This window comes from Mus caroli, chromosome 1 (assembly GCF_900094665.2).
Source record: "Mus caroli chromosome 1, CAROLI_EIJ_v1.1, whole genome shotgun sequence".
NCBI lineage: Eukaryota > Metazoa > Chordata > Mammalia > Rodentia > Muridae > Mus > Mus caroli.
In genome coordinates, this window is record NC_034570.1 from 117,810,408 (window position 1) to 117,837,784 (window position 27,377).

The following is a 27,377-nucleotide window of genomic DNA, read 5'->3' on the forward strand; positions in this document are numbered from 1 at the left end:
GAGAGAGAGAGAGAGAGAGAGAGAGAGAGAGAGAGAGAGAGAGAGAGAGAGAGAGAGAAAAGTATCTTAGATTCTCTGCTATTAGGAATGTTAGGGGACTGCAAGATTGGCCTTGCAGGGATCGCTTTGTCCCAGAAAATCGGTCATGTTGTCATAGAAAATATAAATTCAACTAAAATGACTGTCATCCATCTGTTTCTATTATCAGGGTAAATTTTCATGAGACTCCTGTATACTTGGTTAGCTAGGAGCTCAATAAATCTTTGTAGGATACCTCTTGAACAATGTATGCTCTATCAGGAATATACCTCATCGTAAAGCAATGTTAATGGTATCCCTCCTCTTCCCCCAGCTCTAGGTAGACCAGTTACCCTTATCAGGTGAGTTTTAAACTCCTATTTGCTTGTTTGTTTCATATTTGTACCCTACCCTCTCTATCTGTATGTCTGTAGAGACACTTTAAAAACTTGCTGACAGTTGCTATAAAAATTCAAATTTTTTAAGACTACTATCAGTATTTACCAAAATGGTACAGTTTCTGTATGATTTTTATAACACCTTTCTCAAGTTCTTTCTGGGATCTAGCATTCCCTATTGTTAACTAGTCAGAAGCTGTCATAGTGTATTATATTCAGTAAGTACCCAATTAATGCTCATTACAGTCCTGAGAGAAAAAGATGTTCTTAGACTTTCTCCACCCATGTGCAGGTTTAAAAGATTGAGAGAGTGCCAAACGAATTATAGTTTTAAGACCTAATGATACATTTATCAATATGCAAACAGCAGAAGCAGTTATGGGAAATGACATTAAACAAAAGAAATGATGATTTTGAGTGGTAGATCATGTGATTTGAGAGAAGAGTCCTCTGTAGATTAGATAGCTGACTTCTCATTCAGTTCATGATCGTGCGTCTCTCTTTCTTCTCAGATATATGATGTCAGTATTTAACATACTGCATGAATATGTGTCTGTCAAAACCTACCCTCTTCAATGATGCATTGTGTCACTGGTTTTTATCTAATTGATCAATCTATCCCCTTAAGTAACTTAAGGGAGAAAGATTTTTTTTCTTTTGATACGAAGTTACTAGGTATAGCCCATTATGGTAGGGAAATAAAGGTGTGTGTGTGTGTGTGTGTGTGTGCCCCCACACATGTGCGTGCATGCTCACACAGCATGCATGAAGTAAATATGCAGAAGCAAACGTGTCACAGTGCAGGTGTGGAGATCTGCACACACCAGTTCTTTCAGGGACTTGACTGCCTCTGCCTCTCATCTCCCTGTAGAAGTGTTGATATTATAGATGTACCCAGATTTATATGGGGTCTGAGGATTCAAGATCAGGTCCTCATGCTTGCATGGCAAGGGCTTCATCCACTGAACCACCTCCCTAACACTCATGGGAAAATTTAACTAAAGACATTGTCAAAGGGAGTAAGACAGAATGCCAGAATCTTAATTAGATTCAATCTCAATCCAATTAGATGCATATTCTCTATCACACTTATCTATACTTTATGTTCACTTCATGTTAGTATCCCTCTGGATGCAATCACTTATGTGAAATACTTTAAGTTTCAAATCTCTAACACAAGATTCCTAGATATAATTCAGCTTTGATATAAAGGATAACAAAGTCACATACACAGAGGTAGGGGGAGGGGAAGGGAGTGGGAAAGAAAGAAGGACACACACAACTGCTACCTTGATGCCCCCACTATAATAAACTTCCAGGTCACAGTCTGGTTGCTAACTGGATGCTTAGCTATCTGTCTTCTACAGCCCAGGATCACTTGCCCAGGAAATGGTACCACTCATAGTGCACTAGGCTCATCTTTATACATCAAGACAATCTCCTATAGAAATCTCCACAGACCAACTTGATAAAGACAATTACTCAATGAAAACTATTTTTATCAAGTTATTTTAGGCTATTTCAAGTATGCAGTTAATGCTGAATGGGACAATATATAGGTATATATGTATATGTGTATTTATGTGTATATATGTGTGTGTATACATGTATAAATATATATATATATGTATATATACACACATATGCAGTCATATATAACTATATTAGCAGAGCAAATTGGGTTCTTATACTACAAATTTCACCTTTGTTGCAGTTAGATCAACAACAATCACTGTGTGCAGGAGTGGAGGTGGGAAAATTCTGGAAGAGATAAACTATATTCCAATTTATAGCAAAGACACATTGTTCCCACCAGCATAGACTACGAAGTGTGACTCAAGATCCAGCATTGTAAGGGCAGCTGGTATCTAAGTTGCATATCAGATCAGTATTTGTGTGTGTGTGTGTGTGTGTGTGTGTGTGTGTGTGTGTGTATTCAGTAGTCCTAAGGCATCCAGCCTTATGCTCTGCAGAGGTCTGCATCTGTAAGACAAGACTTAGGGATGTTCTCTTTAACAGACTGTGCCAAGGACAGGTTGTCCTTTATCCGAGGGGATCAAGGTGAGTGCTCCCTTGAGAGTGGCAGGAACTGATTCTGCAGCTGTGTGGTTAATGATGGCTGTGGAGAGTGGAGATCAGAGCCAGCAGAGCGAGGCTGGAGGGCCAGAGTTTTCCATTATGTTTCTCCCATTATTTACCATGCTGCAGTTTCTCAGATGCTCACTGAAGGCTTAGTGCATCGAGCAGAATTCTGCCTCTAGGTTTGGGCTCAGAACATGATGATGTCTTAACTTCAAGGTAGTGATTGCTAAGGCCAGGAAGACACCACGACTTTATTTAGTGGTTGAGGTGAGGTCAAAGATGAGCTCTTCATCTGAGAAGTCTGGGAACACTGGGAAACGTGCTAGGTGAACCACAGAAAGAAAGTGATAAACAGCTTTTATTTTTATTGTTGTACTTCCTCAAGTTTGGAAAGGAGGGTGTGACATTTTTCCTGCTAGGATTTCAGAAGTTAATAGCTTTGCTTTAGAGTAAAACAAAGACAATAAAACAAAAGGTTATGTGTCCATGAGTCCCATTTCCTCATTCATATTCCTTAAGATAATTAATCTGACATTATAATAATGTGCACAGCTTCCCTCCACTATTGAAAAAGGTTCATCTGGGGCCACAGAGATGGCTCAGCAGACACAAGCATGATTATCCAAGTTTTGATCCCCAGAACCCATTCAGAAAGCCCTGCACAGGAGTGCATGCCTGTAATCCCAGAGCTGACCAATGGACATGGAGAGGAGGATCCCGGGGGCTTGCTGGCCACTCAGTCTAGCTTGTCATTTCAGCTAGCTCAGTGAAAGAACCACTGAGACAAAAATAATGCATTCAGAGAAGCACTGCACACACACACACACACACACAAAAGCACACCATACACACATGCACATACACACATACACCCATATACAAACAATACACACACACACACACACACACACACACACACACACACACACATACCGGTAAGAATAAAAATAAAACTAAGGTAGAAAAGTAAAGGACAACATTTGGATGTCAACTTCTGATTATTACATGTGCATACATGGGCAAGGCAATACACAAGCACATATGCATGTGTCACACACAAAGACAAATATCCACACATGAGAACAGGCATGCATGCATACACTGGAATAATGGACTGCACAAACATGGATATTTAGGTTTAGCAACAGAGGATGGATACGAATATTCTTTAAGGTTTTTATTTTTCTTATTTTTAATTGTGTGTATATGTTCACGTCAGTGCAGGTGCCCTCAGAAGCGAGAGGTACCCGATTTCTCTGGATCCGGTGTTAAAGGCACACGTGTGTGCTAGGAACTAAACTCGGGTCCTCTGCAAGTACAGTCAGGGCTCTTAGCTGCTGAGCCATCTCTCCAGCTCTACGAATAATATGTTTAACCTGTTACCATCTGACACCCAGATTTATTTAACTTGGTGAAAGCTATAATTATCCAAAGTTCAGCCCTGGTTCTGTTTTATGCTCGCCAAAGTTGCTCTTTTCATCTTTTTTTTTTCTGGAGAAAAATCTCTCAGCTGAAAGAGAGGGCTTCTCTTCCCATTGTTGTTTGACTTCCTGTCTTAATTACAAAGTGAGATGGCCTGCTCCTGCCATTTGAGCTTACTTTACCCACCAGCTTTCCCTCAGTACTCCTGTCAATATGCTCTCCATAGTTCATCTTGTTTGTCAACTTAATGGGATGGAGAGTCACCATGGGAACACACTTCTGGGTGTATGCACATGGGTGGCTCTCAAAAACAAAAAACAAAAAAACAACCCTGTATAATGGAGAAGCCCCATTATAACTGTGGGTAGCAACTTCCCATAGGCTGAGAACCTGGACTGATAATTAAAAAAGAGAAAGCCTGAAGCCGGGTTTGGTGGTGCACACTTTTAATCCCAGCACTCAGGAGGCAGAGGCAGGCGGATTTCTGAGTTCGAGGCCAGCCTGGTCTACAGAGTGAGTTCCAGGAGAGCCAGGGCTACAGAGAAACCCCGTCTCGGAAAAAAATTGAGAGAGAGAGAGAGAGAGAGAGAGAGAGAGAGAGAGCCTGCAGAGTACCAGCACTCACTCCTCTGAACTCCCTGATGGGTGTAATGTGAGCTTCTGCTCCAATCATTGTGCCTTCTCAACTACAAGAAGCCGCACTCTCAAACTGTGAGCCATGACAAACCCTTCCTTTCTTCCATGAGTTGCTTTTGTTGAGTTTTTTGCCACAGCAATGAGAAGAGTAACTAATAATGGAGACACTTTGGAAGGCAGATAGGAAAATTTGAGGATGCAGTAATTCCCTGAGATCTATGTACCCACCACTATCATCACCATGGCTCAGCACTTGTCCCCCCAGCAGGAACACAGTTCAACTCCCCACTGCTACCTCTGTCTAGGCAGCTGTTCCTTACCTGCTCCTGCCTCTGTTTTGCTGCTCTGCTGCTTACCACAGGCTTCTGCTCTTCCCCTGCTCCCTTCCCCATGTGGCTACCTAGCTGCTCATTTGGATTTGAATTGCATGCTGCTCATCCTTCCTGATATAGCTAGTGACCGGGATTCCGAATTGACTTCTTTTAAAGTAGTTTTTCTTTTCTAATTTGAAAGTTATAATCAGTTATTTTTGTGTCTGTATGTTTGTGTGTATGTGTGTACTTTGTGGGTAGGCATATGTGTCACAGTTCATATGTAGAAGTGAGGAAAATTGGTCAGAAGCTGGTTCACTCTTTCAATCACCTGGGTCCGAGGGAATCAAACTTGGTGGTGGTAAATACCCTTACCGCCAGCATTTTTACTGGCCTCTCCTGACTGCTCCTTTCATCCACTACAGTGTTGTTGTAAATGCACTTGCATTCCCTTCAGAGTGCAGACCCAACCTCCCAGCTCTAGCCTCCCTTCTAGGGTCCCATCTCTATCCCTCTTAGTGAGTCCTTCACTGAGGCTATACAGTGTTTCCCACCCTCTAATCCCACATAGCAGGGGCAAGCCTGGTGAGAGGTCTTAGGATATTCTCCAAGGATCTTTTGATAGTGCCAGCATCCCAAAGTATCCCATCGCCTGTGTCAGATGGAAAATATCTGTGTGCTCTATTTAAGGGGAAGTGTTTCCAATATGGCTATGCATCGGCTACAACTTGATAGAGACACTTTGTTCCTTCTGTAGGGTAATAGAGCAATTTTCATAGTTATGTGTAAGAATTGCTCAAAGTAAGCTCAATAAAATTACCCCAAATAGCTTAGCCTGAGGAGTATAATTTCTGTATGGAAGCTTTACTTACTAAACAACCTTCCCCTATTAAATACACACACACACACACACACACACACACACACACACACACACACTGAACAAAAACAAAAGCCCTCACACTCTTGACTCTCATACTAGACTTATATTTTTGCCCTTCTCAGAAACATGATTTTCACCAGCTATTCTAAATTCCATAAAGAGTGATTACAGCAGATTCTCGGGTTAGCATTTCATGGGTTTTGGTTCTAATACATTAAGAATTTATTATAAAACTGAATATTGCATAACTTTGTGTTATATAACGGAGTATTATATGGTCATTTCTTAGATTCACAAGAATTTGAGCCCAGGACAGAAAAATCATTTTTGCTAAAAGTTGATGTTTAATTAATTATGCCTTTCTTTCCATTTTGGGATATAGAGATAAAAACACATTATCTGACCTTGCCATCTTGCTGACAGATGCAGAGGGAATGTCTTTCAAATGTTCTTCGGAAAGGCATTTAACGAATATACCCATCATGGTGCGATCTCACTTGAATCTAATTTTTATCAGTGTTTTTTAAGGTCTATCACAATAACTCTTGTTTCAACAACTCTTTTCCCTAACAATATCTCTTCCTCTGCATGTCTATCGTCAGTGAGGTCTCTGTCTCGCTTTGGACGGCACCTTGGCTCATGCCATTATTTCCCCCTTCCTTTCTACTTCTTTGGGATTCCCATTATAAAATGCTTTTGAACACAATTATTCCACAGCTATAGTCAAAAGCTTCTTTAAGGTTCTCCACTACTATAAGAACATGATTATCTAGAGGCTGCCTATGAGTGGAGCCTTAAGGCTACAAAGATTCTCTGAGGTCAGCATAGGTGGGACGGATGAGAACAGTCAAAAGATTTCCCTTTGGGAATGTCTGCTCATCAGTGCATCAGGAAACATTTAGGAAGCCTCCACTGTGTACAGAATCCTGATGATAAGCTATAGGAGGTGAACAGAAGGTCATTAGTTCAATCTATGAGATCAATGAAATACCCAAAATGCACAGATGAGGAATAGAATTCTAAAGAATTCTAAAGGCATCACAAACAAAAGAGGTTATGGCAGAGGGACCGGGCTGAGGCCTGATAGATACAATGTTTACTTAGCATGCAGGAAGCCCAGTTTAGGACCCTGGCATGCATGGTGGTGTATACCTGTCATCCCACCACTTGGGAGGTGGAGGCAGGGGAACCGAAATTTAAAGTCATAATCAGTTACATAGAATGTTGGAGGCCAATCTGAGCTACGGGAGGTTCTATCTCCCAGAGAAATAGTGGTAGGGTAGTATTGGGGGAAGTGACAGGGACTGGGGTAGGGAGGGGTGCTTGCAGTGTGTTAGCAGCACAGGCTAGCCTGTGGCAGGAAACAGTCGGTATAGCAAGTTAATGCAGGAGGGAGACTCTGCTCTCACAGCCAATCTCAATATCTCCTTGTCAGGGCTTTTCACACAGTATAACCTCACAGTGAAACATGATGGTGGTTGGGCCTTCCATGGAGCAGCTAGATCAGACCTGTGGGCAGATAAGCAGCCAGTTCCTGAAGGTGGCTCAGGCTTGCCCTTGGGTCCTCCCTAAGTGTCCCTTTTGTCTTTGGCTGTGAAGCAGATCAGAGGGAGGAAGTGACTCAGTGCAGCCTGAACTTATTCTAGGATCTAAGAGATACAGAAATGCCTCAAATTTCCATTTTTATCACTAATTACTTTAACAGGTTCTTTAATAAGTGCTTCCCAATTGCCCCTGCTGTTCCATAAAATTATCTACACTGCTTTTTTTTTGCATTTTTAATCATGTTTTAGCTTTAAAAAGTTCTAACTCTCTAGAAGCTTTCTGCTCTTTATATTCAGGGGGGTGGATTTCTCTTCTGATTTTAGTAAGCTACGCAGATTAGGAGGGGAAAAAAAAAGACCAATGTTTTTCTTTTTCCTTTTTTTTTTTTTTTTTCTTTTCAAGATCTAATGGAAACCACACTGGTAGTCCCTGGAGTTTAATGTACCATTTATTAGGAAGAAATAAGTTACCTTCTGCTCTGAGGAGGAAAGAGACATGCACTGTATGAAGTCCTTTGCCTGAATTTACCTTATAGAGGGCCATGTTGCTATGCTGAGTAAGTCGTTATCCTCGTTTTTAAGGAACAGGACACTAAGATGGTAAGTGGCAAGGAAGTTGTCCACAGTCACAGGACTGTGTCCATCCCAGGGAGAATGCATCTGGGGCTTTCTCTGGGGTCGGTTTCCTGTCTCAGACTAAACACTTCTCTAATACTCAGCTTTGCCTCTCCCATGGCAAGAGGGTATTAATGGCCCCTTTGGGATCTCTTACAAAGCAAGTCTCGGATCATAAGAGTTGCTTATTTCAGCCCAAAATGCTAAGCTTAGGTTTCGGTTCCATTCCCATTGGATGAATTATGTTGTCATGGTTATTTTTTTTTTTTCTAAATGATTTAAACTGTTATTTTCAACCCCACCTTTTGGGTGAAGAAACCAATCCAACAGTTAAAATGGCTTGCTGAATGAAGGCCTCATAACTAGTACTTGAAGCCCAGAAAGCCTGATTACAGAGTTCATGCTTGTAATTTTACTCAATTAAATTCACTTAATGATGGTTTGTCAAGGACAATTTACTAAAATAACAATATAAATTAATTAGACAATGAAATGGACTGCATAAAATTAAGGAAATATCTTCAAATGCAATATATCTTTGCTGTCTGGATTCAAGCACAAGCCATTCATTTAATAAAAAATATTTTACTAGCATTAGTGTTATATTATGATTGTCTAACAATGGTTTATGTGCATTTGTCAATTATGTCTAATGTGATTTTGTCATTTGCATACATGTATATGTAATGCATTTGACCTTATTCATTCCATTATCACCTTCTCTTGTTCTCTCCCAGTCCTGCTAATCCATTTCCTCTTCCCAAAGAGTCATAGAACTTCCACATCTCAATGTATAACTCAATGAGTTTCATTATTGTTTCTTACAGAGGTATGGGCAAGTGGTTATTTACAGAAACAGAGGAAATTTACCAGCACCCACAGCACGGAAGGAAATGTCCCCCTCCACAGGAACTATACACCATGACTGGTTTTCCTGGCTATTAGTTCTTTCTTAAGTTGCTTCCTTTTTTCTTCTCAAGGAAACACAATTCTGTTCATGCATGTGGACATAACTGGAACACAGAACGAAGCTGAACTGCAGCAACCCCTTAAAGAGAGTGCTCCCTGAATTCTAGGCATGTAAGTTTTCACAAAACTTTTTCTCATTAAATCTTTACAGTCACCTTTTGCTTTAGAAAATGTCATTGCCTCCCCTAGTCAGATAAGGAAACTGCAGAAAAAGTGTTTCTATAACCTGAGGTCAAGGGTTTGAGACTGCCATGACCTATTCCCTACCATACCACATTCTCTGCCTCTAGACTGTCTGATCCAGGCTTTACTTAATACTTCACTGCTGTTATACTGTACAGGGATAACATGGTCCAGGGCACCTGGAACTCGGGGAAGGGCACTCTGACTAGCTCCTCCCAGGGCTCTGGGGCATATAAAGCCTCAGTAAGGGCTTCTCTAGAGTTCTTCTCTTGGCAGTCATAGTTAAGTGTTAGCTTAGCTGAGATGTTACATACAAGAACAAGAGGAAACCATCCAAAATTCTGGCAGGAATGGGAGCGGTGCTCTTTAGGTCCCAGCCCTTCCTGGAGGGTGAGCCCTGCTCAGCAAGGGCTAACAGCCGGGGAAAGGAGAATCATTCTGCTTTGAGGGTGTGGCCACTGAAGATTTGTCATGCCCCAGGGGATGGCTCCAAACCTAGGCATGTGGACAACACTTTGTGGTGTGAGTTCCCAGCTGGGATGGGGGTGTGAGGAATGGATATGATCATATTTCCTTGTATATGTGTATGAAATTCTCAAAAATGAAGAGAAACATTGTTTTTTTAAAAAAAGACATAAATGATTATGAAACAAGGCAGTTGTTTCAGCTGATATAAGACAGCATCACACTCCAAGTGGTTTATAACTAAAATAAAGTTAATTCTGTAGGCCACACAATTTGATCACACCAAGATTACAGTGTTTGTTTGAGTTGCCTCCTGGTTCACTGTGGGTAATCCTCCCAGACAGAAAGGCCACTCCCTGTGACTTCTTTGAAAAGGCATCAAGCCACCTATTAGGTTCTAACCACCTCCTGTAACTGCCTCCCAAATGCCCCAACAATAATCCCATCACACATGGATTAGGTATTTTTTAAATTGAGACAGGATATTACATATTTAAAATCTTACATAGTATACACATAGTGTGTATCTGAGGATGACCTTGAACTCCTGATCTTCCTGCCTTCAGGTCCTGAGTCCTGGGATCAGAGGCAAATGTGTGCCACCACATCCAGTTATGCAGTCCTGGTGACTGAAGCTGAGGCTTTGTACATGCTAGGTCAGTATCCTATCAACTGAGCTGCGCATCCTGGCCTCAAGTCAAAATATCAACAAGAATTTGGGGGCACAGGCACATCTAGGTTTTACAAAGACTGAAAGATGAAAGAAAGGTTTTACTAGGCAATTCTAGGCCGAGGTCGAAAGGTGAGTGACATCCTAATATTTTCTGAAAAAAAATTCAGCGAGACTGCAGAAGTGAATATGGGGACATGAATATGGGGATGTACCTCAGAGGACAATAACTGGTGTTAGGTCACACAATGAACAAGTTAAGAAGAAGAAGAAGGGTTGGGATGTGGCTCAAGTACTTGCCTAAATACCTACTTCCTCCTCTAAACCTTATCCTTCCCAACTGTTCCTCTGATGATGAACCTGGCTCTGGCTTTTCATTTTCCTTCCCTGGGTATCAAACAAAAGGTCTAGAGCACTGCTTCTCCACCTTCTTAATGCTGCAACACTTCAATACAGTTCCTCACATTGTGCTGACCTCCAACCATTAAATTATTTCATTGCTACTTCATGACTATAGTTTTGCTCTTATTATGAATCATAACATAAATATCTGACATGCCACTCTTAAAGAGGTTGAGATTCACCCATTAAGAACCACTGATCTAGAAGAAGCGACTTCACAGGGATTTTGCTGGGCATTTATATAATATTTACTCCCTCTTGATATGTTTCTTCCTTAAAGAGAGGCAGAAGGGTACAATCCTTGGTCTTCAATTATGCTGTAGCTTGAACTACACAAACATGCACAAACTCTGAAGATGTGTATTCTCTGATTCTAAAGTGATGTAAGAATTCCCAGTAATGCCAAAGGGTCCTCTGTAACAACCATGTGCTGAGAAGCTGGATGCCAAACAGTACAGAGAGGCTGGTCAAGGGTGTTAAGTCCAGCTAGAGAGAAGAGGGCCGCTTTAGTATGTGGTCACACAGGAGGGTGGCTAGGCATAGAGAGACTGTTCTATGCTACCTGCTCTACAAACTGGAAGAAAGGGTTTTCAAAGGCTTTCACTACAGAAACATGAGACAGTTTTAGAAGGTAGATGGGCTTCCTCTGATTTGACCACTGCTCAATGTATGAATGTATAAAAATATCACAGGAATATGTGTGCAGACATGGGTAAGATTTGGTTGGTTAAAAAATGAAAAGCCATCAAAAAGAGAAGATAGGAAGAAAAGACGGATGAGAGAAAGGGGGGAGGAGTAGGGGGTGAGGAAGAAGGGGAGAGAATAAAGAGGAAGAAGAGGAGGACAGGAAGAAGAGAAACAGCGAGAGAATTGAGAGGGGGAGGGGAGGAGAAAGTCCCTTTTTATCAGGTGGAAATAGCTGCTGGAGTCCCCCTGATCTTCCAGCATCTGTGCCGGTGTCTGACATACGCAGCCACACTGGCTGAATGGCCAATGAGAGTCCATGGTCTCTCTTCGTTTGATGATTCACACGATGCTGATCATGGTCAGGATTTTAAAGCATGACTTCTACTTGCTTTGCAGACTCCATTAGTTAAAGTTGGTGCTATGGTTTCCCTGTAGCTTTGTTCCCAAGGTAATTTTTAAAATCCACTGTTCCTTTACCCCCGTGGTAAGAAATGCCTTATGATATTATAAACAAGCAGTTGAAAATTGTTATTTATGTGGCTTCCTAATAGTAATTTGAAATATAGGGCATGGAATTACTAGCATACAATACTGCTCAATATTAACAGTGGGAAGGGTAATATGTAAAGCAGGCATTAAAGGATTAGCTGTGAAATATGTTTCAGGAAGCTAAATCATTTCTTGGCAGACAACAGCTTCTAACCATTGTGTAGGACTCAAGTCAAGTAGACTGATTTTTATGTTTTCTATTATTTGCAAAATAGAGCCTATATTTAAATCTCAAATTTGCAATTTTTTCAGGTTCATTGGGGGAAACTGAGACAGGAAGGATGTCAGGCTTTAAACTCACATTGCTTGGATTTCCCAGCTAACCCTCTTTTCAGTGATGCCACCACCACAACACGCCTTAAGTAGAACAAGTGCATGAACATGATGTTACAGAAGCCTGCTACCAGACACTGCCAGAAAAGGAGTTGTAATTGCATCATCAGAAATCTGTAAAGGGCTAGGGAGATGCCTCCAGGGGAATGTGTTTGCTCTGCAAGCATGAAGGCATTAGTTCATATCGCTGGCACCCAATTCTGCACAGCGGCACACACCTGCAATCCTAGAAGGTGGGGGTGATGAGAAGGGAGGCAAAGAGGAGGGGAAAGCAGAGGAGGAAGAGAAGGGAAAGGAGGACCCCTGGGGCTTAATGGCCATCCAATTTAGCCAAATTGACGAGCTCCAGGTTCAGTGACAGACTCTGACTCAAAAACAACAAAGTGGACAGCAAGTGAGGAAGACCCTGGACATTGAGCTCTGATCTCTACATGGACAGGTACGAATTCCCCATATATGCTCATACATAACCAATCAACACAGTCTCATGTGTACACACAAATCCAGCCATCGCCTAGATCATCCACAAGGCATAATCCACCTCCACTGTTTTTCTTAAGAATCTACAAGTATACAAGCACTTAATTCCCATCACACGGGTCTGGAGTTAGTAAACACTGTGTTTGTGAGCCAGGCATGGGGGAAGGTCAAAAGGGAAATTCCTAATCCCCGAACGGTGGAAATCATGAAGTATTAAGCAGATAGTCAATGCATAAATATAAATAACATAATCTCCCCATTTTCTTCTGAGACAGTTGCTGGCTACCATAATCCTAAAATTATTCCATACTCACAAATCCCCAAAGATTTATTAATTTTCATAAACTGCTTTGATGGAAACTTCTCTCAAAGATGCACGGTAATCTTTCTCTGAGCTCTTCTTTCATGGGCAGCATTTCCAACCTCAGAGGCTGCTGAAAGTGAGTTCTTATTTTTCAAAGGAATTGGTTATGGATCTATAAATAACTATTACAAAGAAATGAGCCCAGAGAGAAAATAAACTGCTCTCAGACTTATTTTAACAACTATGAGAAATTAAAATTCCCAAGAAGTAATTAAGGTGATAAAATTAAGGCTCTGCTTTGAACCCTTGCTGGCAATCAGCTGGGTTTAAAGACAATAGTGTTTTGTCTCAGGCTGTGTGTGAAGCTTATAAATATTTTCTCCTTGATTGCTCCATGTTCATGGTTCCAGGGGCTTCAGATGTTTCTTACATATATCTCTGTTGTAATTTTCAGCTATTGGATCTGAGGAAGCAAATTTCTTTTCATACGTTTTATTCTGGTTTTGGTTTGCCAAGAAATAATCTCATGTATCCTAGATAGACTCAGTGACCACATGCAGCCAAAGGAGAGTTAAACTCCATTTCCCTGCTTCAACCTCATCAGTGCTAGGTTACAGGCATGCCACCATGCCTGGTGTATGTGGTACGGGGGCTTGAACTCAGGACCCAGTGTGTGCTAGGGCAGCTCTGTACCAATTAAGCCATAGCCTTTAACTTGGACACAGTGAACTTCACCTCCTCTGTAAAGTGAATTACTTATTGTGTGAATTACTTATTCAAAAGTCAAATGACTGAGTCACAGAGAATGTTATCCAGTGTTTAACTGGGTCACCATGCTAAATCCTAGGTCAACAGCCATAGCCTAGTTCACTGTACTACCATGAACTGGAATTCAGCCCTAGATTAGTTTGACATATTTTACACACTGAGAATAATAACTACAAAGTTAGCATTGAAAGATTCAGTCTAAATCCAGAGCTCAGCTTCACAAATTCACCAGCATACACATTTGTGGCACCCATGACCAGAAATGTGGAAGAGATATGTGGCCTTGGGCATCAGCATTTTAGGTTTAAATCCCAGCTTTGTGTAATGAGGACAAGCTACTTCGTCCTCGTTTGGGAGCAGCAAGAGCAGGGCTTACAGGGGCGTGTTGAAGATTTGAAGCTCAAGCAAGAACTCTGAAATTTCAAAGGCTGGGAGGAGTCATTTAGCTAAGATGCCTCCGGTAGCATCCTTGAAAAATGCTGGCTATTTTAAGGACCATCAGTATCATTTGTGTGCAGTGTCCTATGTACAGAAGTCCAAAAGAATGAGAGTGGAGTATTAACTCAACAACATGGCACGCCAATATCTCCATGTAAAATGCACAGATTACACACACATGAATTCAGCCCTCATTATAATCAGATGTTGTTTTAATAGAGAGAACCATAACCCATAATGATAATTTTACTTAGCATAAAATAGACTTTCAAGTGAACATAAACATTATGTGTGTGTGTCATGTATGTGCACATATGTATAGAGGAGAGAGGTAGACACTGGATATTTTCCACTATCAATCTCTACCTTATCTTTTGAGACAGGATCTCTGACTGAGCCAGGAGCTTACTGTCTGTGTAGACCAGATGGCTGTGGAGCATTAGGGATCAAGTACCACATAAACTAAGATGATAGACTTGCATGCTATGCCCAGCTTTCATGCCCGTGTTAGAGATCCAGACTCTGGTCCTCCTGCTCTCAGGGCAAGCACTTTACCAACTGAGCCATCCATCTTCCACACCGAACGTTTGCAGAAGAAGAGCAGCCTGCTTCAGTTTTAAATTCTGTTTACCTTCAATTAGTTTCAGAGTCAGATATATGTCCTCTGTGGCATATATAAAACAAGACCCCAAAGAGTTTCCTAATAGAAGAATGTCTCCACTAAAGATTCATTCTCTTAGTGGAAAATTCAAGATAGTATGAGGTCACATCCAGCTGAGCTAGAACAAATACTATCATTCAGGGGAGAAGAAAAGGGCAGTGCTTAAAAAATATTTTTGTGTGCATGTGTATGACATTTGTGTGTATGTGTCCATGTACATGTGTGTGCACATTCATGAGTTTGGGTGTGTATGTACATGCATGCCACAGGGTGCATGTGGAAGCCAGAGGCCAACTTGCTATGTTGGTCCATGCCTTCCGCTTTGTTTGAGGCAGGGTCTCTCTGTTCACCATAGCATTCTCTGCACTTGCCTGTGAACTTCCAGGGACCCTTCTCTCTCTAGTTCCCTGACAGATGCATGCTTGTGCCTTGCTTTGCATGGGTTCAGTGTATTCAAAAGCATTGCATGTGCTTTATCCACAGAGCCATCTCTTCAGTTCCCAAAGCAGTGCTTCAAAGTCACAGGAGCTTTACTATCAAATGTCTGGAATGGCTTGTTCTAAATCCCTATTTCAATACATTTCCTTCCCTATCTCCACAGAAGGCTGTACATACATGTCCTGCACAACACTGTTTCTCAGATAGCAGTTATGGGAGGAATCCTCTACAGAAGGCAAACATGTCAAGATAGGGCCCATGGAAATGGGCATAGCCAGTGTGGATATTCAGTTTGTTTTCTCTCTGCTTGCCCACAAAGCACTCCTACTCAGCTCATGTATGAGTGGGTATGCATATGTGTGCAATTGCATGTGTGAGCACAGGTACACATGGGTATGTGTTTTAGTGCATGTGGAGGCCAGAGGACAAACTCAGGCATTCTTTAGGACACTATCCACCTTGACTTTTGAGACAAAATCTTTCATTGACCTGGAGCTTGCTAAGGAGGCTAGGATGTTTGGCCAACAAACTCTAGGGGGTCTTCCTACTTCTGCCTCTCTAGCTCTGGGATTATAAATAACTATCACCTCACCCAGACTCTTTTAAATAGGTGGGACTGGAATTAAGTCTTGATGCTTACCTACCACACTTTACCAACTGACTCCTCTCCCAGCTTTGCTCTCCAGCAGCTCTCCATGCTTAATTCCCAGTTTTCCTGATCCTTAACCTAACTTGGTGATGCTGATCGTGCTACCTGTGGTTTTAAACATGACAGAGTTAGGACCAGTTCGTAGTCAAAGCACAAAGTGGTAAATGAGAGGCTGGAGAGGTGGCTCAGTGGCTAAAACCACTCGATTCACAATGAGGACTGAATTCAGATCTCAGAACCCATATAACAAGCTGATCATCCTGTATGTGGCTATAATCCTAGCTGCTAAGGGAGTGGAGTCAAGAGTATTTCTGGGACTTGTTGGCTTCCAGCTTAAGTGAGAAAATGCAAGTCCTGGGTTTAAAGAAAGACCCGGACTCAAAGGAGTAGATGTAAACTGAAAAACAAAAAACAAACAAAAAAACCCAAAACATCTAATTCCCTCTTCTGGCTTTTTAGCATGCACACAGTTGCATATAACCACATGCATATGCTTATACACTCCCCAACACATACACACAAATAAACAGTAAATGAACAAATGAATGAATGAATGAATGAATGAGTCCTAAAGAGAGAAAATGAAAACTCAAGTATGGTATCTTCCTGTACAATCTTCTGACCTAAGTCTGAGAAGTGACAATTTCCTTTGTCACAGCACTGTGCAAACATGGTATCTCACACACAAAAGAGTAGGGACATTCTTCCTGTCCCTCTCCTTGAACCCCAATTTCTAACCATAATTATTGAGTGTGATGATAATTGTAATTATTCTGTCTTTATATAATACTGGCAACACACATCTTAAAACATGAAAATACTTTGATAACTGGTCTCCTATTCATTTTCTCCAGGACCATGATAGACTGTTTCATGTAGCCTTGGAATGCCCGGGAGCCTAGCATCAGTCAATGGGAGGGATTGTGAGAGTTTTACGTTCCATTTCGCGTTTACTTCTTGACTCTGTTGCCAGAGTCTGGAATCCTGTGAAGGATTTAGGCAGCTCTCGATATGATCTCATTATTGACATTTATGCTGATCGATGATGGCTCTTACAGAATTGGAACCTGCAGATCAATTCCCTTATTAGATTCTCGCTCTCTCTGCTGCCATAATCATTTTATCACATGGGCTGCTGTTATCAAACGCTGCTTTATCACCGTGTAATGGGACAAGTGAAATCAGCTCCTTTAGTCTGTTACAAGAAATAAGAAGTTCTCCTGGCTTTAAATCTCACTTTCTCAAGTCCTAAGAGATTCTCTGATAATTACATTTATATGGAGGTTAATTCGAACGTATTTCTCCCTTAAAACTATGTTCCTTGGGAGAAGCAGTGTTGAATCCTAAGAGAAATGGTCACATGCCTCCTTGAAAACATTTTTTCCTGAGAGTTTTAGGTATCAGACTGAAAAAGTGGATGCCAAGCTGTGGAGCAGTTGGAGGAACTTAGACCTATCACAGGACCCAATACCACCACTCCTGGGCATTTACCTGAAAGATTCCAAGTTAGAGTGGCAGAAATACTTGCATGCCTGTGTTTATTGCTGCACTGTGCACAATAGCTAAGAACTTGACTGAGTGACAATAACAGAGGAATGGATAAGGAAACACACACACAAACACACACACACACAAACACCATATACATATGAATAAGGTTTAAAATAATCAAAGGAGGAGAGGTGTTATCCACATGTTGACCCTTACCAGAAATGTTCATTGATTGAGGCTCAACACCTGGACAGGTAGGTAGCTCAGCACAGGAACATAAACCAGTTTTCCACTGCTTTTCTTGTGTCCATGTTTTAGTTACTTTTCTATTGCTGTGATAAAACACCTTGACCAAGACAACTTACAGAAGAAAGGGTTCATTTGGGTAATAGTTCATAATGATGGAATAGAAACAGCAGGAGCAGGGGGCGGGCTAGAGAGGTCATTAAGCGCTCACATATCCCACACATGAGAAATAGAGACAGCACTCTCCAAAGGCAGAGTCCTCTGTAACCTCAAAGTCCACCACTGGTGATACACTTAGGCTACACCTCCTCATCCTCCCCATTCACCGACTGGGGACCAAATATTCAAATGTCTGAGACTTATAGGGGGCATGTCATTCAAACTACCACATCCCACAACTGATGGATGGTAAGAGGAACAAGAAAAACTTATGGTGTCCTCATGTGATCTTCCCCTGCCCCTAGGAATACAGCCTGGGGTCTGCGATCTATGAAGACTGGGCCAGGGTAATATCAACTATGCAGCATATCTGTGAAAAGCTTTCCTAGAGGTTATGTCAAGAAATGTAGGAGAGACCTGCTACAAATATTAGTCCTGTGCCTCCGTAGACTAATGGTTTCTAAGAAAAAGATAACGTGGATTATCAGGAGTTCCTTATTTTTAATGTGTATGGTATTACATGCATGTGTTTGTGTATACTGGCATATGTGTGGGCATATATATACATAATTTATATATATATAATTTATATATTATATAATTCTTTATATATAACATGTATAAGATAATATGTGTAATATTTATATTATATATTATACACAATATATTATATGTTATATATAACAATATAGTAATAAAATGTACTATATAACACATAACTTTGTATATTATATATATTAAGGTCACATGAGTAAATATGCATAAGGAGGTCAGAGATGATATCAGGTGTCTTCCAGTAGCTCTCCACCTTATACACTGAGTCAGCATAACTCAGTTGAATTTAGCATTACCCTTGTCCTGGTAATCTCCAGTCTCTACTTCTTGGGGGTTGGGTTTCAGGCCAGCTACCACATGCACCCAGAATTTCACCAGTGGGTTCTGGCATTGGTGAACAGGAAGGATTCATGTATCTTCAGTTTTAGTACATTTGAATTAATATGTAGGATATTCTTCAGGAATGTACTATAGTTGTATAAACCTACGACTTTGTCTCCAGCAGGAATCCTCGACACGTTACAACACTGCAGCTGAAAACATTTCTCAACAGTGTATACATACACCAGTATCAAAAACTATGCTAATGCTATGGATCTTGGTTCCTGCCTAGAGTCCTGGCACTTGGGGGCAGGGATTAGGATGAGAGAATTTAAAGTCCAAGGCCAGGCTAGAGTATATAGTGAGTCAGACCATCCTTCAAAACAAACAAATAAAAACAATGCTAGACATTCCTCTTTCAGCCTCCGCCAGAATGATAGCTCAGCCAAATGCACTTGTTACCTAGCTTCACAGTGTGAGTTGAATTCCCAGAAGTAGCATGGCGGTAGCAGATAACAGACTAACCCAAGTGTCCTCTCAACTCCACAAGTACTTAGTAGAATACTCTCCCACAGAGACACAGAAACAAATACACACATACAAACATACATGCACACGTAAATAAAACAAATGTAATAAAAACAAAAAAAGAAGCACATCTTAATGTGTCACATGGCTTTTTAATACTCTGATAACCATATTTTTCAAGATATTGCCAGCCTTCCATATCCATCAATTTCATCAACCATGGATTTAGATAATTTGGAAAAGGTGTTCCCTGTATGATATGTGCCCAGACCTTGCCCCCTCTCTTCTACTGTTCCCTAAATAATGCACTGACTATGTACAAGGTATCAGTATTGTATCAGTTACTATTAGTAATCTAAAGAAATCTGAAATGTAAAAGGAGATGCATATAGATTGCATGTAAGTAAAAAATCATTCTCCATAACGGACTTGAACATCTGTGTATTCTGGTCTCCTCAGAGAGCTTTGGAACCCATATTTTGTGGCTAGGAAGGGACAGCTGCAGTTGTCTTCCTTGACAACGACATGCCTTTAATTGCAATTTGGAGCATTGCACAGAGGCTGGAGAGATGGCTCAGCAATTAAGAACACCCGCTGTTCTTGCACAGGACCCAAGTTCAGTTCCCAGCACTCACAGTAGGACACTCAGAAGAGACTGTAACTCCAGCTCTCTCTTCAGACCTCCATAGGCTTGTGTGTATACTCCAGCTCCCACATATCAATCAGATAGTTTTTGTTTTTGTTTTTGTTGTTGTTGTTGGTGGTGGTCTTCTTTAAAAACAAAGGGGGAGCCCATGACTTTAAAATAACATGGTTATAAATTCTAATTCCGTATGTTCTTTAATTCTCCATTTCTTGTTACATCTACTGGCCCTTCTACTGTGCCACCAACTTCCTGAATGTCTGCACAAAGGTGGGTGGACTCAGCAAGCCAAGGACCTACCATTTACCTCTGAAACCCGGAGGCAGTGGCTCTGGCTGTGTAGGAGCAGGTATTAGTATGAATCTCTGCTGAAATAAATTGGCTTTCTTTTCATTGCCAAGGTGGGAAGCACAGCTTCGATTGTTATCTATTGTTGCAATCTATATCTTAATGGCATTTTAGCCCTGTGGTGGGCTCACAGAGAAACCGTGCACAGACTTGAAGAGGCCATTTAAGCATGTGCAGATGTCTGGAAAATTAATACCATTATCTTCCTCTCGCCCTTTGCCCGTAGGAAGCAAGGCGGAGATGGACGGGAGGAAGATATGAGAGATCAATACACGGTCACAAAGTAGAGAGCCATCCTTCTAGGGAGCACTCGTGGAAATGAGCAAGAGTTCCACGGGGCTTTTATGGAGACTTGCTCATCAGAGTTCTTGAAATGCCATCCATTCACTCTCTTAAAATAGCACAGAAGGAATAAAGGCAGGAACGGAAGATGAGAAAGCACAAAGGGAGAGTGAGACGGAGCCCATCTCTTGGTACCCAACTTCAGTATGGATGTTCAAAACACTCAGCTCACAAGGGTGCAGACATTCATCTAGTCTCAGGAAAAAGCCTAAATTTGTCAAATTAAAAGTCTCCTTTAAAATTGGATTTTGTATATTATTATTATTATTAGTGTGTGTATATGTGTAGGAGTCAATAGACAGCTTCATGTGTCATCCTTCAGATATCATTCATTTTTGTTGTTTGGTTTTTTTTTAATTAGGTATTTTCTTCGTTTACATTTCAAATGCTATCCCAAAAGTCCCCCATGCCCTGCCCCCCACTCCCCTACCCACCCACTCCCACTTCTTGGCCCTGGCGTTCCCCTGTACTGAGGCATATAGAGTTTGCAAGACCAATGGGCCTCTCTTTCCACTGATGGCCAATTAGGCCATCTTCTGATATATATGCAGCTAGAGACACGAGCTCCGGGGTACTGGTTAGTTCATATTGTTGTTCCACCTATAGGGTTGCAGATCCCTTTAGCTCCTTGGGTACTTTCTCTAGCTCCTCTATTGGGGGCCCTGTGATCTTGTATTGTGTTTTGTTTTGTTTTATTTTTGGCTTTGCTTTATTTTGTTTTTGAAACAGAGTCTCTCCCTAGCCTGGAATTGCCCAAATTGTCTACGCTGATTGGTCAACCAGCATCAGAGAGCTACCTGTCTCTTCTTTCCCAGCACTGGGGTTACAAGCATGTGCTACTATGCATAGCTGTTTTCATGTAAGCAGGCATTTTACTGCCTGAGCTACTTCCCAAGTCTCCAAAGTTATCTGTTCTAAAGAGTTTTGCATCTTGAAAAACTCAAGAGACGTTCTACAGAATTGCCAGCAGGGGAGAGATTCTTCAAGATACCTGCAAGGCTTTATAATGTTCCTAGAGCCATGGATATTCTTTCTTCTTTCATTTTATTTCCAACAGATTGCGTTCTATAAGCATTTCAGGTACCCCAATAAGACTTGAAACTAAGACACTATTTTTTTAATCAAAGAAAAGAAACTTTATGTTCTTATTAAGTGTTCTTTTTGAAGGAAGTTTTTCCATTTAAGAACACAGAAGGAAAATACCATAGAAGGCACTTTCTACTATTTTTCTTAGGTGGATGGGGTGACCATTAGGAATACACTGAGAAACTTTAACAGAATTCTCTGTGTGTGTGTCACTCTGTCTCTGTCTCTCCTCTTGTCTGTCTCTGTATCTCCCTCTATCTCTGTGTCTCTCTGTCTCTGTTTCATCTCTGTGTCTCTTTCTCCTTTCTCCAGGAACTTATTATTATCTCTAATAATAAGTGGTTATTAGAAATCACTTAACCACGTGAGTGCTCCATCCCCCATGCCCACTATTCTGCCATGATTTGAGGACTTAATCTAACAGGGTGCTCCATAGCACATACCAAGATGGTTGGCTCAGCATTCATTTCAAGATTTCTGGCATATGTATGGCCCATTCCAAGATGGCTATTGTGGAATTCTTTTTAAGATGGTTGTTGGACAGCCTGTATTATTTTCATCTCATTTTGAAGAAAAAATTCCCATGGAAGATTTGCATGTAGGTATTTTAGACCAGAACTCAAAACTGTGGGGCTATTCTGAAGAAGAAAGGAAAGTGACAGAAGGAATGCATTTGTTCGTTCCAGACTCCAAAGCAGAAGAAAGAAGGGCATTGACTAGGTATGACAGTCATAAATGCACTTATTGAATATGACACTTTCTCCCCAAAACATGGCCTATTTGGTATGAGACAAAAGCTTCAGCCTACAGTATTTTCAATACTAAGGTAATACCTTCCTGGTGACTTACTAAAGACATATAGCATGGCCAGAAAATAAACTAATTTCAACTTTGTGTCCATTTGTCACCACAAGGGGAAAAATCCCACCCCATCCTGACTGAATGGGACAACTTGAAATGTCAGCTATAAGAAAGTTCGAGAGACGTATGGAGTCTCACATAGGATGTTATTTGGAAGCCAACTTTCTCTACCTTTGGTATAGTTAAGTGGTCTTTAATTCATAATGTTATCACTGCCCTTGTAGTGCCCATGGGACACAGACAAATTACCCTTCTTCCTTGTGTCTCTATATAGGTGAGTGGCTAATGAGACATAGCGTGTTCAAGGTAGGCCACCCAATTTAATATGAACTTCTAGGATGACCATCTGTAACCATCTAATGCATGGTAATGAAGACTGGAACAGTATATGACATGCCTCGTTAAAGGCACAGTTCACACTTCTTGGTTGTCACATCTGCCCTTAGGAGCTAGATGCTTCTTAAGAGGTACTTCTGCTACATTATGTACTGCTTTTCTCTCGAAATATAGCAGGTTCACTAGTCTGGGGTGGTGGCTAACAGGGTAAAGAGCCTGATCTGTAAGCATGAGGCCCTGAGTTCAGATCCTTATCACACGTGTAAAAGCCTGGCAGGCATAGTGGCCACCTGTAAGTCTAGCACTCTGGAGGCAGGGAGGAGATTTTGGAGCAGTGGGCTAGCTGGAGTAGTGAGAGACCCTGTCTCAGTAAGTGAAAAGGAGAAGATTGAGGAAGACATCAAGGTCAGTGCTAGGCCTCCAGACACACATGCACATGTGCAAGTGAACACACACATGCACCCATACAAGTGTGAACATGTATACTCATATGTCCACACATATATACATAAAAAAGACAAAAATGAATAGTGATGTCCACATCCCAGCAAGGTCACAGGAATCCATTAGGTAGTGTTGGTGTGTCCATAAGATCCTATTGGAGCACCATCATAGAAATGTGACATGGAAGTCACATGGGAGAGAAGGAGATACAAGGAGACTTCAAATCAAAGGGGTCAGACTCTTTGCCTAGCTGCTTCCTGTTCCTCTGGGAATGCATGTCATGGGGATGTGTGTCAGCATGGGAATGCATGTCATGGTGATGTATGTCAGCCAAAGAGTTGGCTCTAGGATGGGGAGATGGCTCAGTAGTTAAGAGTAATTGTTATTCTTCCAGAGGACCTAGGTTCTAGTCCAAGCACCCATATGGCAACTTCCATAGATACTGCATGTATGTGGTACAGAGGCATACATATAGTCCAAGCACACATACACATTAAAAACAAGGATAAAAACGTAAAAGACGAGTGTTGCTTTGCAGAAGATAGTAACAGACTCTTACACAAGTATGTGCTTAAACACACTTAACAACACTTTAGTTGTGTTTCTCTGGAAATGCACTGAGGCGGGAAATACCAAAATACTGCAGGTATAATTACCAATGCTGATGCTGTCCAGTTGAAGCAGTCAGTCTCTTCCCTTCTCTCATAAAACGCAATGATTAGTTTAGAAAAGACAACCAAAACAACTGACCAAACAAACAAACAAACAAGAAGAGCTGCACTTGTTGCTCAGTGTGAGTGCTTGCTAGCATTGGGGAAGCACTGGGCTCAATTCTCAGCACCTTATAATATAGGCAAGGTGGTGCACGCTTCTCATTCCAGCACTTCTGCAGAGGCAGAGGAATCAGGGGTTTAAATTCATCTGTGGCTATCTATGGAGTTCAAAGTCAGTCTGGACTACATGAGACTCTGTTTCAAATAAAAAACAAACAAACCAAACAAATAGGTCCCAAATCCCAGAACATTAACAATTAATCCTACATTCACAGACTCTAGCTGCTCACTATGGTCACTAATTGATTCCTTTTGTAAAATCCAAGTGTGGATTCTTAATTCTCCTGAATGTGGACACAATCTTAGTAGGGTGTGGGTATGCATGTACATTTGTGTGCATGCGTTTGTGTGTGTGTGTGTGTGTGTGTGTGTGTTTTGATATAGGGGCTTACTATGTTGTCATGACTGGCTTGAACTCAACTGGATTTTGAACTTGTATCTGTCCTCCTTCTTCTGCCTCTCCAGTGCTGACCTTCTGTCTATTTTCTGTGGTGTTTTTAGAAGCAAAGTTAGACGGTACATATTCAGGGACATTAATAATAGTGGAGGCTCTATTCCTTCTACAGATCCAAGTGTATTCCCTACATCCAAAGTAGCACAAATTCTTTACATCTCCAAAGCATTTAATTTGATGCATTCTTTGGGTATTTCATTTGGGATTTATGGGGTGTGAAATATGCACCATGATGAGAAAACAATTAAACAGTACACCTGTTGTCCCTGCATATTGTGCTCGGTGGCTGTTGGAGTTGTTATTCTATTCTCCAGCATAGTGTTAGCCAAGGAGCAATCATAGCTAACTGATGATACCAAATTAGACCATTAGACTTTTCTATTTGCTGGTGTGTGTGTGTGTGTGTGTGTGTGTGTGTGTGTGTGTGTGTGTGAGTTTAGTGAATGTGTGTGCAACATATGTGATATATGTGCAAGAGTGACTATGCATGCCCATTTGTATGTATGCTTGTTTCTGTATAGATACGTGGAGGTCAGGGGAGGATGTCTCATTTGCATACTGTTCACTAGCATGTGGATTATGAGAGAAATTCCTGCCAAAAAGATGGGCTTAAAGTACCTACATAGTTTGGGCAATAATGGTTGTTTTCTTTTTGAAAATCTTGGTTTTTTGGTGTGTACCCAGATCAGGATTTCTTTAAGACCAGCCCTATGATATATGAGGTGCCCCGTGAGTATTCTGAAAGACCTAACACGTGTCACTGCAATACATTGTTAGGGGAGTGTGATATACCCTGTGTGGCATTTGGGTGGTGGTCTTCCCCAATCCCCACTCTGCATAAGAGTACATCTAGTGCTCATTTTTCTCCAAGCCCTTTCACTATGATTCAGTTTAACCATGAGCATAGTTAGATCACTGGTTCCTAGGTACTGTGATCATATCAGCAAGTCATCAACTGTGGGACTTAGTCAACATAGTGACATATTTGTGTGTGTGTGTGTGTGTGTGTGCGTGCGTGCGCGTGTGTTGGTGCACACATATTTATGTGCACACAGATGCTAGAGAACAAGGATGTCTTTTGAGGCAGGCTTTCTCATAGACTTGGAACTCACCAGGTAGGCTATGCTGGAAAAGTACCTACCTCACAAGTAGGCTGGCCATTGAGCACCACAGGTCCACATGTCTCTTCCTTCTCAGTACTAAGCTTACAAGTGCAGGTCCATCTTTTTTTTTTTTTTATATGGGTTCTAGCAATGAAACTTAGGTTCTTGGAGCACTTTACTGACTGACCTTTTACCCCAGCCTATAGTGTATTGTTAATTTAAAAATATAGTTCATGAATTCACATGAAATGAACACATACTCACACATACACACACTTTATCACAGAAGAACATACTTTTCCACATGAAAAAACCTATACATTTATACTTTTATCCTATAATACTATATACAATAAATATGTAGTATATGTATATGCTAGATATTTTATAACCATTAGATGTGTGTGTATATATATATATATATATACTATAGTGTATATACTATATACTATATATACAGCACATAAAATGTATGTGTACATATATAGTTCATCATAGAAAATGGTACATATATTGTTTATTCTATAATACTAAATATTATACATCTGGTATATGAATATACTGGATTATATATATATATATATATATATATAAATGTATTACATGAACATGTACTATATATGCAATATATTCTGTAAAAATGTGTATATACATACAGTTTATTATATAAACAATGCATTGTATAGACAACTGCTTAAGCATAAATTCTCCATACTTAGAGGCATAACCACCACCAAGGCAATATCTATAAGTACAGACACTCACAGATGTTGCCATTAGAATAATTGATGGGCTTTCCTGAAACAATGGGGTATTCCTACTAAAATTAAAAATGAAGCAAAGTTCCACTATTTCCTTGAAATCAGAGTACATACAGCTTGCATTGGACTTATGGCCAAGATACCCAGAGTTTCTATATAGATCCGTGTCTGATTCTCTGTTTCAGTGTCCTGAAACTCATCAAAGTGCACATGGTGGGTGGCTCTGAGGCAGAGAGACACAGGGAATGTCTGCTGTGCTTCCCAAACACCACAGGACCCAACAATATGCCCAGATGTTAGTTTCTAATATAGAGTGGAAGCCCTACTTGGAATAACTGGGCCATGAGAATATATTAATGAAATTTAAGGGCCCAATTCTTACTACTTGTTCCAAATTGAAGATTTCCAGGTTGAAGACAATGGGAATCAGTGGCATCAAGGGACAAAATAATAAAGAGGATGCTTTGAGGTAGTAGAATTGGCACTTTTTTTTTCCTTCAACAAAACCTCCATGAGCATGTCCAATACATTAGATTCTGGGCAACATGCTATCACATAATGCCCGGGCAAGCCCCTAGCAAGAGTAAGGGCTGGCATTTTCAGGGCAGATTATTCATTCCTTTTTATGTGTATTCAGGAAGGTGCTGTTGAGTTTATGGAAATTTAGAAGGTACATGAAATAGAGGAGAAAGATGTAGGGGGAGAGATGAAGGGGGATTGATAGATGATAGATAAATAGAGATGAGAGAGAGAGAGAGAGAGCTTTTTATATATGAACAGAATATCATATGGGTATGTATGAGAGTGTCTCTCATTTTAGGTCAGCATATGAAGGTACAGTCATTAAAAGAATAATTACTGTATGTTCAATATAACAAGTGTCACACCATATCAAGGTTCAACATTCTATCCTAAATAGAGAAGATGCCAAGGAAGTCCTGACCATCATTATTATTATTAG

The 27,377-nt window shown here is 40.8% G+C and overlaps 1 protein-coding gene and 1 long non-coding RNA gene across 2 annotated transcripts in view; one reads left to right on the top strand and one right to left on the bottom strand.

The window, feature by feature from the left end:
- The window catches only part of Nckap5 (NCK associated protein 5), an 805,148-nt gene that overhangs the window by 129,032 nt on the left and 648,739 nt on the right, over positions 1-27,377 (bottom strand).
- LOC115029728 lies at positions 7,809-10,177 on the top strand. The gene is made up of 3 exons (XR_003835280.1): positions 7,809-7,894; positions 8,890-8,989; positions 10,093-10,177. It is a non-coding gene; the product is annotated as an uncharacterized LOC115029728 (long non-coding RNA).